At 38.5% G+C, this 16,638-nt stretch overlaps 1 non-coding gene across 1 annotated transcript; it reads left to right on the forward strand.

Moving 5' to 3' along the window:
- The first annotated feature begins 6,945 nt into the window (after window positions 1–6,945).
- LOC115836165 lies at window positions 6,946–7,108 on the forward strand. Its single transcript, XR_004031155.1, has one exon. It is a non-coding gene; the product is annotated as a U1 spliceosomal RNA (small nuclear RNA).
- The last annotated feature ends 9,530 nt before the right edge of the window (window positions 7,109–16,638 follow it).

Genomic DNA, 16,638 nt, shown 5'->3' on the forward strand with positions numbered 1-16,638 from the left:
TAATCAACCCAAACAAAAAATATATGTAAGTAAGAAACTAAAAATCACCCAAGATAACCACTGTTGTTGGTAAATATCCTTTAATACATTTCTTCAGACATACATATGAATACTTAGATACACAATTTTGAATAAATTGGATAATATTTTACGTGTATTTCATTAAGAATACTTTTTAACCATTTTGTTAAATTGTTTATCCCTCTCTTCTCCCCCTTTTACCCATCCCTCCTCACCACAACTATAAAAAAAATAGAAAACTCTTTTGGTCACTTGAACACCTAGTGTAAAAACCCCTCCAAATCAACTAATAAAGATATAACACATTCTATTTATTGGATGCATAACATTAGTTGAATCATAGTTTGCTTATGTATATACTGAATGAGGAGCATTCTTGCTGTGTCTCGTTTTTGTCACTATGAACAAAGCTATGGCAAACATCCTTGCACATGTACCCTTAAGTGCTGATCATTTTATGGGATTGCTAGGGGAAAGTCTGCGTGTACTTGTAATCTTAATTGATATGGCCAGAATTGCATCCTCAAAAGAGATTAATAGTTCACATATCTCTTTTGCATTTTATCCAATACTTATTTTCAGTGTTTATACATATACATATACACATAATTAGGGCAACTACAATAAACTTATTGCAGTATTATTGATGCTAGAAAAAACTCAGTCATTACTCAAGTTTTACCTGGTTCACTGATCTTGTCATCTGCATTTTAAAAGTGAGTGAAACAGGGCTTTAATAACCATGTTTCCAAAGCTATGCCAGGCAGCCGAATAGAACTATCATCAATAGCTCCTGAGAGCCACACTAAGAAGTTACTCACTTAGTTCCACCAGTTCTTAGAGTTAAGAATGTTCTCTGCATTCCATTTAGCAGAGAAAAATGGCTCCATTTTGCCAGCATCGCTTTCTGATTTTCATCACACTGCTGTGATATTTGCTTCCAGCACCTGAAAGCAGTATAAAAATGCATTTTAAATCATTAAATAGCATTTCTATGTTCTGATTTGCGTTATAAACTATAAAAAAAGATTTAAAGCTATGAATCTCAGCTCCTTGGCAGCATTCTTATTTTTTAAATGCTGAAAAAAAAAATCAAGAGCACCCATTGAAGAAATGTAATGCCATTAACTCATTGTACTGATACATGATGATTTATTTACAATCTGATTATTATAATTAGAGTTAACATACCAAACCCATTCAGGCTCAGGTTTCACAGCAATGTTTGAAGTGATTTTTTGAAGTTCCTAATAATTGGCATCTATTTGCACAGGTGGAAATTGGTGCCTCCTTTGTTATCTTCTCAAATCTACCCAGTCCCTTACCCTTAGAGTCTCTGCCTAGCTTTCAGCTGTGATGAGAATAGAGCAAAACATACTATTCAGTGTTATCCACTCTATTTTCATCACTTCTTCAAATTAAACAAAAATTAAATTGTACTGTAACCACAGAAAGATTTTCTAAAGATGCATTAAATATTTTTAAAAGCTTGCTATTGTGATTATTAGATCCACATTTCATAAATAGCTATTCATCTCCATGTAAGGTAGAAGAACAATCTTGGGGGTATAAATGAAGCAGAAACTTTGAAAAAAATCTTCTGTCCAGTAGCTGTGTATATGAGCAGTGAGTGAGCCCCAAGTGAAATGCCCAGCAATAATCACCGCATACACATCAGTCCCTAGTGAGCTGTATATTAATGTCTGCCTGGAAATTTAATGGCATCTCTAGGCATAAACAAAGATTTATTAAAATAGTAAGTAAAATATTCCTGAACACTGGATTGTTTTTTGAATTTTCCTATTCTGCTTTTGGAAATTAAGAAAGCCTATATTGTAATGCTAAAAGACATTGATTGAATCAACACCTGGCATCATTTTATTTAGGTTCTATTTTACATAGCCCAAAGCAAATAATCTACTTATATTTGTATTCAAAGATTTTTATTTCTAGGAGAAAAACTGTAATGGTTATGAATATAGTCCCTTTCATCAGGTTCTTTTTTTCCATCTACCACCCACTTTTATATCCACTCTCTTCCTTCGTAGCTCTCCACATGCTTCAGGAGGACAGAATCCCTGGAAAGATTTGATTTTCATAAAAAATAATCAATGGAAGAAAGTTAATGTTACAGAGACTTTCATGAATCCATCTTGAACAAGCAGCTTTGAAGTTCTTGTGGTCTCCCTATAACAACTGTATCCAACATGGCATCTGGTGGATAACAGATGAGAATCATCATTTTTTCAAAGAAAGTAATCTAGGGCTGCTGTCTATACCATTGGGCATTTCTTTATAACATTTCAGCAGGTAGAATACAATGATGCCTTGAGAAATCTTGACTTGAAAAAATGTGGTATGCTATATCACTACACTCATAGTTTAGGGTCTTCACCTTGAAAAAAAGCAAAACTGTACCTAATGTATTACCTGTTCCATCCCCTCTTAGAAATGACAACACAACTATTTTTGAAGGAACTAGAGCTCATTATTCTTAACTTCCTCCTAAGTATCTCTCTCTCTCTCCCTCTCTCTACTCATCTATTTAGTCAAAAGTTAAATCTATTTAATAAAGCAAGTAATTTGTGAGTAAACATTTGTCACTAAGATCTTTTTGTGTGGGTTTTGCCTTAAATTATGAAAGGACTATTTGGCAGTAGTACTTTATCTGGTATATAATGCTCATTACATAACTGGTTGACTTTTCAGTAGCTGAAAGGGTTATTGAATGATGCAACTTGATATACTTTTTTTATTATAGAAGTTTGTAGTGACTTGTATAACAAGTTTATTTTCCCTGCAGACATATTTACAGGTAACAATTTTAGCAAATCACTTTGAGATGCTTTCATGAAATAGTTTTAGCAGTTGTGACCAATTTAGATACAGTTTTCTGACATAGAATATATTTAAGGACTCTGAGGGAAATCTTCCTTTGCTCATATGAGTTACTATTTTTTTTACTTTTGTACTTTTTTTGAGATGGAGTCTTGCTCTGTCACACAGGCTGGAGTGCAGTGGTGTGATCTTGGCTCACTGCCGCCTCTGTCTCCCGGGTTCAAGCAATTCTCCTGCCTCAGCCTCCTGAGTAGCTAGGACTACAGGCATGCACCACCATGCCCTGCTAATTTTTGTATTTTTAGTAAAGATGGATTTCACCATGTTGGCCAGGCTGGTCTCGAACTCCTGACCTCAGGTGATCCTCCCCCGCCTCAGCCTCCCAAAGTGCTGGGATTACAGGCGTGAGCCACCGCCCCTGGCCGATAAGTTACTATTTTAAAACCTACTTGATATACTGTCTCCAAAAGCAAACACTATTTTCCTACATTTAAAAAAGTGTATTTTCCCAATCGTCACGCAGATAACCTAGTTTAAAGTTATAATGATGGGCACAAGCTACTATGATGAGGAATAGTTGAGAGATTCATTTCTCTTCCAAAAGTGTATATTTATTCTTTATATCTCTCAGCAATGCAGAACGTGGGCAAACAATGTCACTTTATGAGCTCTGTCCACTGGTTTTAGCAAAAATAATTGCTTTACCAATAAAAAGAGTGACAGGAAGTTAAGAAATAAAGGATAGACTGCTCTCAAAAAGAAGAAAATTGTGCAAACGTGAGGATAAAGTTTAATTAGGGAAGCTCTGCAGTGCCCCATCTCATAAAACTCATTTTATTAAATTTATGTCCCATATTTTTGCCACACTATATTGCTTTCTGCACTTAAAATCTGGCCATGAGGATATGAAATTATTTTCCCACTCAGTCACTGGCTTCAGGGGACACAGTTCTGATTTCACCAGGGTCTTTGGTCCTCTTGCCCTCTGTACCTTATTCAAAAGTTTCAGCAAATTTGACCTCTGAGAAGATACAATTTCCTTTTAGCCTGATAGTTTGACTTTTCTGTTTGCATATTAGAACTCTGCTCGGATGTAGAAAGTCTTACAGCTGAGCTCAGGAGCCAGAGCCAATATCAAGTGAAGTTTTGTTTCTGATGTATTAATATTTCACAACTGGGCCAATTTCCTTATTCAGAACTTAGCAAATAAATCCTATTTTTCAGGGTCCATTTTGGAGTGACTTGCTTATAAAATTCTCTCTATGACCTAGTCCGAGTATTATCTGGTTAATTCTATAAAATGTCTTTGTTCCCAAAATTAAATCATGCCATTGAGGGAAAAAATCCACATGTTCTGGAAGTCTTGATTATCTTGGAGGGCTGCCAAGGCTGGTAACATCTAAACATGTGCTCAATTCCCCTCCCTTTCATTTATAGTGACTCGGTCTGACCAGAAAATTTCTATTGTTGAATTTGATCTTGTTTGAGAAGAAGTGGTATTTTCATTTATGTTTAAATTATGTTTCAAAAGTACATTCATTAACTAGCAGCTTAGAACTCATCTTCCAATGAAAACTGTTGAAAATCAGAGGCTGAATGCAAACACAGCTGTTTGGGCTCAGGCAAGTATTATTAAGAGTGAAGAAAGCAGGGTAGAGTATACATGGTTTTTTAAAATTTCAGTGAAACAGAGATTACTGGGCAAGAAGAGCTCTGACCTTTATTCCCAATCAAATGCAATCTTCAAGAGTAAGCAGATAGGACTTACACTGCTTTTTTCTTTGGCTTTGATGATGAAAGTGTTCCCTTGTCAGAGTGGTCCAGGGCCTTAAGAGTGGCGGTCCCCAACTTTTTGACACCAGGAACCAGTTTCATGGAAGACAGTTTTTCCATGGGCAGGGAGATGGGATAGTTTGGGGATGAAACTGTTCCACCTGAGATCATCGGGCGCTAGATTCTCACAAGGAGCATGCAACCTAGATCCCTCGCATGTGCAGTTCACAATAGAGTTCATGCTCCTATAAGAATCTGATGCCGCCACTGATTTGACAGGAGGCAGAGCTCATGTGGCAATGTGCCTCCTGCTGTTGGCCCAGTTCCTAATAGGCCATGGATGGGTACTGGTCCATGGCCCAGGGGTTGCGGGGCCCTGCTTTAGAGGACTCAGTCTTTCCTCAGAGAGTGGCTCATGACTCCTTTGCATAACTGGATGATGATTTGGAGGTGAGAACATAAAAAGGTAGGGTCATGGGGTGAGTTCTGATTCACTTTAGTACTTAATTAGGATGGAAATTGTGGCCCTGTGTAAACATCCAACACAGCTTACCTGTTGGGGGCCACTGAGAGGCAATTGTTTCTCTATTCTTTTAAGGAAACAGAAACAAGCACGGTTTTGAAATAAAGGAGCTTTAAGCAGAGGATTTTTAGACATGATTTATTTTTTCCTTGAGGCCTATCTTTTCAAAAGCTGCACACATATTTTGGTCTGCCTTGTTTAGGAAAAATAGACACTGATCACAGTTCATTAATCCCATTTACTTCGTTACTAGATGGTTGCAGTGGGGGCCCAAAGCCTTATAAAGGATCTATAAAATACTGCGTACTAAATACTAAGATATAAAACTCACTATGAAAATTAGTAGACAATTTTATATTAGTCATAACACAAAGAGTGAAATATTCAAGAAAACACCTCAAATGCTAGAACTTGAAGAAAGTAAGTTTAATTTAATATGGATGAAGCATTGAAGACAAACTTGAGCAAATTGTGAAGTAGGCTACCGTGCATTTGTAGTTTGTCAAATTTAATTTTAAAATTTAAGAAAATGTCCTCCATATAAGAACTGTATAGCACTAGCACCATTCTTGGGCTTCCTGGCTGTGATGAGGACAAGGATAGCAAACTCATGACCTGCAGACTCAAGCCCGCTGGGCAGATGGATTGTTTAACTTTGAAAAATGTGAATAGCTCGGAGTAAGATGACACACTTCGCCACCCCCTGTGGCTTTGCACCCTGCTGCTTAACACATGCCTTGCCCACTTGGGCTCTGAAGGTGTTTATTTTCAGCCCTAGATTACATTACTTCCTTTGGGACTCAGAGATGTTAACAGAAGTAATGAAAGAGAGAGAACCAAGGAAGAATAGACGGAACCAGAGAGAGAGAAGAAAGAGATTCTTTTGGCTAACGATGCAATAGTTGGAAGAATAGAGAAAGAAAAAAGATTTGTTTGGCAAATATTCATTAAGTTCCTATCATACACCAAGCACTATTCAAAACACTGGGGGAAAAAAAAACAATGAACAAAACAGATGAAGTTCTTACATTCATGGAGCTTACATTCTAGTTGGGGAGAAATATAAAACAACAAATAGCTGGGCACGGTGGCTCCTGCCTATAATCCCAGCACTTTGGGAGGCCCAGGTGGGAGGATTGCTTGAGCCCCGGAATTCGAGACCAGCCTGGGCAACATGGCAAAAACCCATCTCTACAAAAAACACAAAAATTATCCAGGTGTGGTGGCATGCGTCTGTAGTCCTAGCTACTCAGGAGGCTGAGGTGGGAGAATCGCTTGAGCCAGGGAGGCGGAGGTTGCAGTGAGCTGAGGTTGTGCCACTGCACTCCAGCCTGGGTGAGAGAGTGAGACCCTGTCTCAAAAAAACAAGCAAACAAACAAATATTGTTAATGGAGATAAGTAACATGAAGAAAAAAATTTAAAAATAGGGATATAAGTGACAGGGCAGAAAGGAAGATGCCAATCTGTAAAGTGGTCAGGGAAGGACTTGTTGACAAGGTTACATTTGAGCGAGATGTGAAAAATGGCATTTCAGGCAGAGGAAACATGAAGTGCAAAGATCCGGAAGCTAGGCATGATTAGTGAGTTAGAGCACAAAGGAGGCCAGGCTAGGGGAGGAAGGCATGAGAAGGAAGCGGTAAGACATGCAGCAGTGACAAGGCAGTGGAGGGTGCAGCTCTAGTAAGAACTTTAGAGTTCCACTCTAAGGGAGGTGAGAAGAGGGCTTTGAGTAGAGCTGTGATATAATCTTGCAAGAAAATTCCAATTGTTCCGTTAAAAACACAGATGCATACTTATCTGGCAGGGGAGATACCATGTTCACGAAGTTGGTTTTCCAAGGGCCAGGCTTATCCATTGCACTCTGGATGTGCTGACTCCTGTGATTTGCCCGTACGTGGGAAACTTGACTGCATAATTTGTGTAGTGAGGGACTGCGTTCACACTTTCCCCGGTCTTCACAGCCTAAGAACAGGCTTCCTCTGTGTAAAGAAATAAAAGAAAACACAGAAGCATGGGCAGAAGTCAGTAGAACAATTAGGAGGCTCTTACGGTAGTTCAGATGAGAAACAGTGGTGGCTTGAAGAGAGTCATAATGATGAGTGCTGCTAGGAAGTGGTCTGTATTTTCTTTGAAAGTAGAACAAGTAGGACTTGTTGATGGATCAGATGTGGAGTGTAAGCAAAAAAACAAAAGTGTGCTCAAGGTTCACTCTACTTTCTTCTGTGTTTAAAAATGTCCACAACAAAAAGCAAGAAAACAGAGAGAGGGAGTCAAGGATGACTCAAGATCTTGGACTCAAGAAACTGAGAGAAAGGAGTTGTCATTTACTGTTATGAGCAAAAACAGAGAAAGGAACATATGTGAGGGGTGGGACCGTGAGTTCAGTTTTGGGCATGTTACATTTGAGATGCCTGTCAGTCCTCCATATGGCAATACCAAGTAGGAAGTTGATTATATGCGTTTAGAATTCAAAGAAAAGGCCTGGGCTATAGATAGAAATTTGAAATTATCTGCATGTAGGTGGCATTTAAAGTCTGAAGATTAAGTGAGATCACCTGAAGAGTGATAAAGGCGAGATCTGAGGATTGAACATTTTGGCACTCTCAAACGTAGAGGTCTGGAATATGAAGAGGAACCAGCAAGGATATAGCAGGAGGAATGACCAGAGAACTAGGAAGACAAAAAAAGAAAAAAAAAGCCAAGCAAGGAAGGCATTTTAAGAAAGGGGAATGATCAAAAGTGACTAAAATGCCTCTGATAATGAAGGAAGACGAGAACTAAGAAAAAACCATTAGCTTGGCAACACGGATATCACTGTTAATCTTTGAGTGCATACAAGCCCCTTGAGCTTGCTTCAGGAAATATTAGGAGAAGTACAGACAGCAAATGTAGCCCACCATTTTGAAGGTTTTTGCTATGATAGGTAGCAGAGAAATCAGGTAGTACCTAGAGGGGCATGTGCAGTCAAGTTAGGGTTTGTGTTTTTAAATTTTATTTTATTTTAGAGACAGGATCTCGCTCTGTTGCCCAGGCTAGAATGCAGTGGCACCATCATGGCTCACTGCAGCCTCCGCCTCCCGGGCTCAAGCAATCCCCCATGCTCAGCCTCCTGAGTAGCTGGGACTGCAGGCACATGCCGCCATGCCTGGCTAATTTTAAAAAATTTATTATACAGACAGGGTCCCCCAATGTTGCTCAGGCTGGTCTTGAACTCCTATAATCAAGCGATCCTCCCACCTTGGCCTCCCAAAGTGCTGGGATTACAGGTATGAGCCAATGTGCCTGGCAGGGTTTTATTTTTAAAAACAAAAATGAGCCAGTCAGAGAGGAAACTATGATACAGATAAGACACACAACTTCCAGAAAGATGCTCTTAGAAGACAAGATCCATCTTACATGTGGAATTCTCTTTAGATAGGAAGAGAGATTATCTATTCAATGTAACAGAGGGAAGACAGGATGCTGGGCATAGAGGAAAGTGTGTGTATTTGGTGGTGGAAGCATGAGGAAATTCTAATTATCTCTATTAGTAAAATGAAGAGCAAAGTCATTATAATGAGAATAAAGAGAATTAGAGTGAGAATAAATGGCAAGATGCTGTAGGTTTGAAGAGAAAAGAAGGGTATAAAATAGTTGTCTAGGAGTATAAGAGATGAAAATGATTATTCAAAGGCAGTGAAATTCCCTGGCAACAGTGAAGGCCCACTTGAGGTTGACAATCAGGAATCGAAGTAAATCTGTTAGCATAACTGTTTTTTTTCAGCCATTTCCAACAGATCAGAAGCAGGAAGGAGTAGGTGGAAGTTGGGATTTAACTAAGAACAAGTAAATTTGATGGTGGAAGAGAAGGACAAGGGAATTTGGATTATATAAGGTAATGGTTATCATGTTGAACTGTTGAATCTTCATTGAGGATAGAGGTAAATGCAGATATGAGGAAGTGAGAAATAGATGCTAAGGTCAATAGATATATGTTTCTTGTGTGGCTTGAAAATGATCAGAATGAGATGGAGACTTGGGAAGTAGTGGTGGGAGTATATGACATCTGAAATTGACATTATGAAAGGGGGTGCAGTTATTGACAATAGCAAGGTTTAGAGTGCAACCATGAGAGCAGGTAGCTGGAGTGATGTGGAGGACAAGATGATGGCAGGAGAGAACACCAAGAGCCTTAGGGGCTAGATTATTGTAAGGATCTTTTCAATGATATTAAAATCACCGAGAATTAGGAGAAGAATGTTGTTGGGGATATGACAGTGCGTAGGGCATGAGAATCTTCAAGGAATAATGGGAAGTGACTATGAAGTCTATAGATGATTGGACATATGGAGAAGTGAGGTGACCCATGGCTGAACTTCAGAGGAAGCAAGGATGTTTAGGGAGAAGGAAAGGAGGATAAGCTGAAATTGGCAGTGACTATTCATAGCGGCAGAAAGATCAGGTTTCATTTAGAATAAAGAGACGAAGGTGATGTACAGACTACTTCAAGGATATAGGAAATTTTGCTAATGACCCACAGTGAACTCCAAGGAACACGGTGGAAGAGTGTATTGTGGGAAAGGGTGTGAGATTGGGTCATATAAAGGAATGGACAGAGCTGTACAAGAATGTGGTTTACAATGATGAGTGGTGAATTGGGGCTTCTTTTGGTGACTGAGATGGCCTGAGGGTATATAGTTTTCACTTGCTGAAAAATTTCCAAGAGAATTTATTGAGTTTTGATTATAGAATAAATAGGAGAACATGGCTTGTGAATATGCTCAAGCAGTTTTAGTAGTTTATCACCATGACCAGTAGATGGTATTGTTGGCCCAAGATAGTTTGGTTGCTGTTTGCTGTTCAGCACAGAGTGGAAAAGGGAAGGAAAGGAGGTTACAGATGGACTATGAGAGAAGGCAGTGTGTCTTCCACTTGGCAAAATGTAAAGGATACTGGTAGACTTAGGAGATATCCTTATCTGAATTAGTCACTGTTACACAAAATTAATGTTTGATAGAATGGGCAAACAAGCACAAATTCTTAGAAAGGACTGAGAGTTTTAACAAATCTTGAGCATAGAGTTATAGAAATAAATAAAGTGCAAATAATGGATTTTAAAAGCACATAGATATATCTAAAAGAAAAAAAATCAGTATGTCAATGAGATATCTGTACTCCCATGTTAATTGCATCACTATTCACAATAGCCAAGATATGGAATCAGCCGGGCGCAGTGGCTCACGCCTGTAATCCCAGCACTTTGGGAGGCCGAGGCGGGCAGATCACGAGGTCAGGGGATCAAGACCATCCTGGCTAACATGGTGAAACCCCATCTCTACTAAAAATACAAAAAATTAGCTGGGCGTGGTGGCACACGCCTGTAGTCCCAGCTACTTGGGAGGCTGAGGCAGGAGGATGGCGTGAACCTGGGAGGCGGAGCTTGCAGTGAGCCAAGATCACACCACTGCACTCCAGCCTGGGCAACAGAGTGAGACTCCGTCTCAAAAAAAAAAAAAAAAAAAAAAAACAGATACGGAATCAACCTAACTGTGCATCAATGGATGAACAGATAAAGAAACTGTGATATATATACATGGTAGAATACTATTCAGCCATAAAAAAGAATGAAATCCTGTCATTTGCAGTAACATGGATAAACTTGGAGGACATTGCATTAAGTAAAATAAGCCAGGCACAGAAAGACAACTATCTCATGTTCTCATTCATTCATAGGAACTTAAAAAACATAGATCTCATGGAGATAGAGAGTAGAATGGAAGTTATCAGAGTTGGGGAAGGGTAAGTGGTAGGATGAGGATGGAGAAAGGTTGGTAAATGTGTACAAAAATACAGTTAGAAGAAATACACTCTAGTGTTCAACAGCACAGTAGGGTGACTAGAGTTAATAATACTTTGTATATTTCAAAATAGCTAGACCAGAAGATTTGGAATGTTTCCAACGGAAAGAAATGATAAATGTTTGAGGTGATGGATATCCCAATTACTTGTTTTGATCATTACACATCATATGCATGTATCAAAATATCACATGTATCCCATAAAGTGTACACTTATTGTGTATCATAAAAAACACACACAGAGAGACAGAAGAAAACTACAAGAACTTGCAACTCACTTGAGACTGTTCAGGATGCCGAGCCAATGAGATTTCTCCTGTTTTGCCTCTGGGACAACCATGTGTGCTAACTCTGGAGGCAAATGCATGAGAAGTCACTGGCTAAATTCTGATATTGATCTGGAAGCACATACTCTGAAAAAGGCAAATTTGGTTTTTGCTATAAAAACAAACAAGCGGCCGGGCGGGGTGGCTCACGCTTGCAATCCCAGCACTTTGGGAGGCTGAGGCGGGCGGATCACAAGGTCAGGAGATCGAGACCACGGTGAAACCCCGTCTCTACTAAAAATACAAAAAATTAGCCGGGTGTGGTGGCGGGCGCCTGTAGTCCCAGCTACTCGGGAGGCTGAGGCAGGAGAATGGTGTGAACCCAGGAGGCGGAGCTTGCAGTGAGCCGAGATTGCGCCACTGCACTGCAGCCTGGGTGACAGAGCGAGACTCCGTCTCAAAAAAAAAAAAAAAAAAAAAAAAAAAAAAAAAAACATATAAAAACCTATACTCTCTCTTCTTTCTTCTCCTGCTTGCTTTGGGAATTCAGAACACAGAGCTTAGAAAGCCAGAGGCACTGTGACTTCCTTTTCAGAAAAAGGAGAGGCTGAAAGAGGCTGATGCTGGGCAGAGTCTATGAGCTTTGCATATTCATATCCCTCAGTAGTTCAGCATTAGAAAATTCAGGTAATGAGCATGTGAACACTCCAGCAGCCTTTGTATGGCTTGGGGTTTTCTAGTCTCATGTTCTCTGTACAGAATTGACTGTGTCAAATCAGGAGGTCCCTACCCCCACCCCCAAATTGAATCAGCACTTGTACATTGAAGTTTTTAACATCACCCACAAGATTTTTAAGGGCTTGTCAAAAGAATCTTAGTCTCTAGCCATGAATAAAAATGAATTCAGATATCATACCTATCTCACATTTTATTTCATGGGATTAATTTAATTCATTGAGTTAAATGATATGGGCTGTTAAGTAGTTGCTGGTAATAAGTAGAAATTTTTTAATTTTTTAGGAAAACGTACCAACTCTATTCTGACATACTAGTTTTATATAAATGGTTGAAACTTTTTCTTAATGTTAGCACAGTTACACCTTGATTAAACAATCCTCTAGGGTAGGGATGTTCAATCTTTTGGCTTCCCTGGGCCACGTTGGAAGAAGAAGAATTGTCTTGGGCTACACACAAAATACACTAACACTAATGATAGCTGATGAGCTAAAAAAAAAAAAAAAAAAAAAAAAAAAAGGCAAAAAATAATCTCAAAATGTTTTAAGAAAGTTTACGAATTTGTGTTGAACTGCATTCAAAGCTGTCCTGGGCCACATGTGGGCTCTGGGCCACAGGTTGGACAAGCTTGATCTAGGGTAAAAAACGAAATCAGACACATTAAGAAAAAAAAATCTGCAACTATCACATCAAGTTGATCTGTTTGGTATTTATTTGAAGATTAAAAGTACAATATGATTATCTCTGCCCACATCTCCTATCAGGCTAAATACAGTTGAAAGTTAATACTAGCCCCGGAAAAACTTAATGTTTTTAAAGTTTCTTTTGGACACATTGCCCTGGCTAGATAGCTGAGTGCCAGATTATTATTTTAAAATTTGTAAATGATTCAAAGGCTAGAGTTTATAAGCTTAACCTGAGAAATTTTCTGGCGAGAATTGCTATTTCTTATCTTCATTGAGAATTAAAAAAAAAAAAAAAAAAAAGACCAGAAATCTCTACTTCTTCAGCTATTGGGGTAGACAGTAGGCCTTGGAGGGAGATTCATTCTAGAGTAATAAATGTCGGAAATCTTTAGCATTCTGTTATAATAAGACTTTTTCTCTCTGAGCAACTTACTGCTTTCAAAGGCTGCTTTTAGGTGACAGTGGCTCCCACTGCCAACCAAAGGCACCCCTAATTCTTAGCAGCTGTTTCTATCAACAGCTTCTGTTTGGAAGCCACTCAGAGCAGTGTTTATCACAGTGTGCAAAATCATCTGTGGTACTTATGAAAAATTCCTGGACCTCACCCCAAATCTAATGAATCAGAATCTCTAGGGTGGGCTGTAAATCTGCGTTTTACAAGTTCAGAGTTGAATTCTGCTTGCATCTCTTATTGTCTGCTAGTGTGTAGCTGTGCTCCTAAAAGAGCTTTTAAACAGAACTACTTTAAATGTTCATAGAGTTGCACCAGAGCAGGAGAACAGCATGAAATCCCATTATGTCACAATCCTAGCTATTTCTTTAAGAAATCATGGACAGGCTCAGCAGAGACATTTTTTGGATGACCAAATGTGTCTTTTACTGCTTCCTCAAAAACCCTATCCACAATCCTCTTTATCCCTCTTATTCTCAGCATGTTGCCTTACATCCTACCTCATCAAGAAAATAGAAGTGATCATCAGTAGTGCTTCTCTATGATCACTGAATTTCTGGATTTCCTGAAAATCTTTCCTGGCATCCATTCTTTCAATAATTGTGTGAGCTTCTAACTCCTTGGAATAATTCATTTCTGCTTGAAATTTCTGTATTATTTTGACTTATACAGGCTGCTTCCAATTCTTTTTATTAAAATGATAAAAAACAATTTAAAGAATCACTCTAGACTTGATGTCCAAAAATGTCTTTTCCAGAATCACATATTTAATTGTTACTTGACACATTAATTGGATACATACATAATAAGCATCTTAGTCTAAACATAGTCAAAATTGAGCTCCTTATTTTTCCTCCCAAGTCACCTTCTCCTGCAACCTTCACCAGCTCAATTTAAGACATCACTTTTTTCCACTTGCTCAGGCCAATCACTTTGGTGGCATCTTTAACTCCCTTACTTTTCTCATAACCCACATTCAGTCTATCTGCAAAACCTGGCAGCTCTACCTTTAAAATATGTCTAGAAGGAGACCATTTCTCACCATCTGCTCTACTCCTTCTCTGGCCCAAGCCACTCAGCTATCATCTAGATTAGTGTACTAGCCTTGCTCTCTTCTGCCCGCACCCTCTGCAGTCTATTCTCAGCACAATAGCCAGAGTCATCTTGAAAAACTTAAGGCAAGTAATGTCATTTGTCTTCTCAAAACCTTCCAGTGGCTTCTTCCTTACTAAGGGTAAAAAGACAAGTTGCTAACTCTTGCCTTTAAGATCCTATATGATCTGGCCTCTTTACCTCTCTAACTTTCATCACTTTTCACTCTCTCTCTTGTTCTGTCTGCACTAGTCACAATGGCTTCCTTCCTAGTTCTAGAACATGCAATTTATGCTGACAACTTCTTTGCTTCCTCACTTTGCTATCCTCCCTTTCCTTCAAAAAGTGTCTTCTCTTTGAGGCATTGCCTGGCCACATTACTTGAAATTCCAATTTCTTCAACTCCTGATATCTTATATATGCCTTCTTTACTTTTTCTTTTTAGCACTTTAGCACTTTTAGATTATCCTCCATTCCATATATTTTAATTATTTGCATATTTATTCAATCTCCCCTTCCAGAAGATCCAGGAACACAGGATATATTTTTCATTTACTATTATGCCCCCAGCACCTAGGATAATGTCTGGCATATAATAGGTGCTCAATATGTATTTGGTAGATATTAAGTGATTCTTTTGGAAATGTTAACAAAGATAATTTCTATTGAAGTTGGTGCTGGTTTCTGGGGAAAACATCATGAAAGTAAGAGAATAAAAGTATTTCCTGCATTTACAGCATTTGGATGATTTACTTCAAGAAATATTTAGTGAGGGCTAGGGTTGGTTCCAAGTCTTTGCTATTGTGAATAATGCCACAATAAACATACGTGTGCATGTGTCTTTAGAGCAGCATGATTTATAATCCTTTGGGTATATACCCAGTAATGGGATGGCTGGGTCAAATGGTATTTCTAGTTCTAGATCCTTGAGGAATTGCCACACTGTCTTCCACAATGGTTGAACTAGTTTACAGTCCCACCAACAGTGTAAAAGCGTTCCTATTTCTCCACATCTTCTCCAGCACCTGTTGTTTCCTGACTTTTTAATGATCGCCACTCTAACTGGTGTGAGATGGTATCTCATTGTGGTTTTGATTTGCATTTCTCTGATGGCCAGTGATGATGAGCATTTTTTCATGTGTCTGTTGGCTGCATAAATGTCTTCTTTTGAGAAGTGTCTGCCATATCTTTCACCCACTTTTTCATGGGGTTGTTTGTTTTTTCTTGTAAATTTGTTTGAGTTCTTTGTAGATTCTGGATATTAGCCCTTTGTCAGATGAGTAGATTGCAAAAATTTTCTCCCATTCTGTAGGTTGCTTGTTCACTCTGATGGTAGTTTCTTTTGCTGTGCAGAAGCTCTTTAGTTTAATTAGATCCCATTTGTCAATTTTGGCTTTTGTTGCCATTGCCTTTAGTGTTTTAGATATGAAGTCCTTGCCCATGCCTATGTCCTGAATGGTATTGCCTAGGTTTTCTTCTAGGGTTTTTATGGTTTTAGGACTTAAAGTATAATAAAAATAAAAAATAAATAAAAAGAATTGAAAGGGGGAAAAATAGAGAGAATGTCAAAAGACAGAGGGAAGGGGGGATTCCAAAGAGCTGCTCCTAGTGCATTCTTTTTATATTAATGGTTAGTGAATACCAGTGTCAGAAGTTCACATCACAGTACGAATAAGATGATTTGATTTTAATTTTTAGACAAAAATAGTCTTTCCACATTCTAGGTCATGCTGATAAAAACTTTTTTGAGAACCAAACTATTCAGATAGTCTGTACCAAGCCTTACCTGTACATGCAGCTAGAAAATACCTAGAGGACTTTATTCGTTAACAAATTATCACACATATATGCTCCTCAGAGAGTATGTTTAAGATAGTGGTTAAAAGCACAGTCTCTGAAGCCATACTGCCTGAGTTTGTTTCGTTTCTGTGCCACTTTTCTATCTCTGTAACTATTGTCAACTTGCCACTCTCTCTGTACTTCCATTCGTTCACCTGAGAACTGATAAGAGTAGGACTTACTACATAGGATGTTGTGAGGATGTTGTAAAGCATTTATTATTTGGTTCTATATTCAGTCTATTCTGATAACTATGCAGTTGAGAGCAGAAATGAAAGACTTTAATTTCTAGGAGTTTTATCTCTGAAATTCTATCTCCCGTAACCTGGAAGAGCTTCTATTCTCTGCCCCTATGGCACCCTGTGCCACCCCCACCATAGCATATGTTACTGTGCAGTATCTATTGCCTCTCCCACCTACATTAAACTGTAAGCTTCATGAGGACAAAATGTGTGTCTATCTTATAATCATTATTGCTTCAATGCCTAGCATATGGTTTGTACTCGGTAAATATTTATTGGATGAATGTTAAATAAAATGTATTAAAAGAAATATCACAAATAAAAAAAGAAATAT

Source organism: Nomascus leucogenys, chromosome 7b, assembly GCF_006542625.1.
Source record: "Nomascus leucogenys isolate Asia chromosome 7b, Asia_NLE_v1, whole genome shotgun sequence".
Taxonomy (NCBI): Eukaryota; Metazoa; Chordata; class Mammalia; order Primates; family Hylobatidae; genus Nomascus; species Nomascus leucogenys.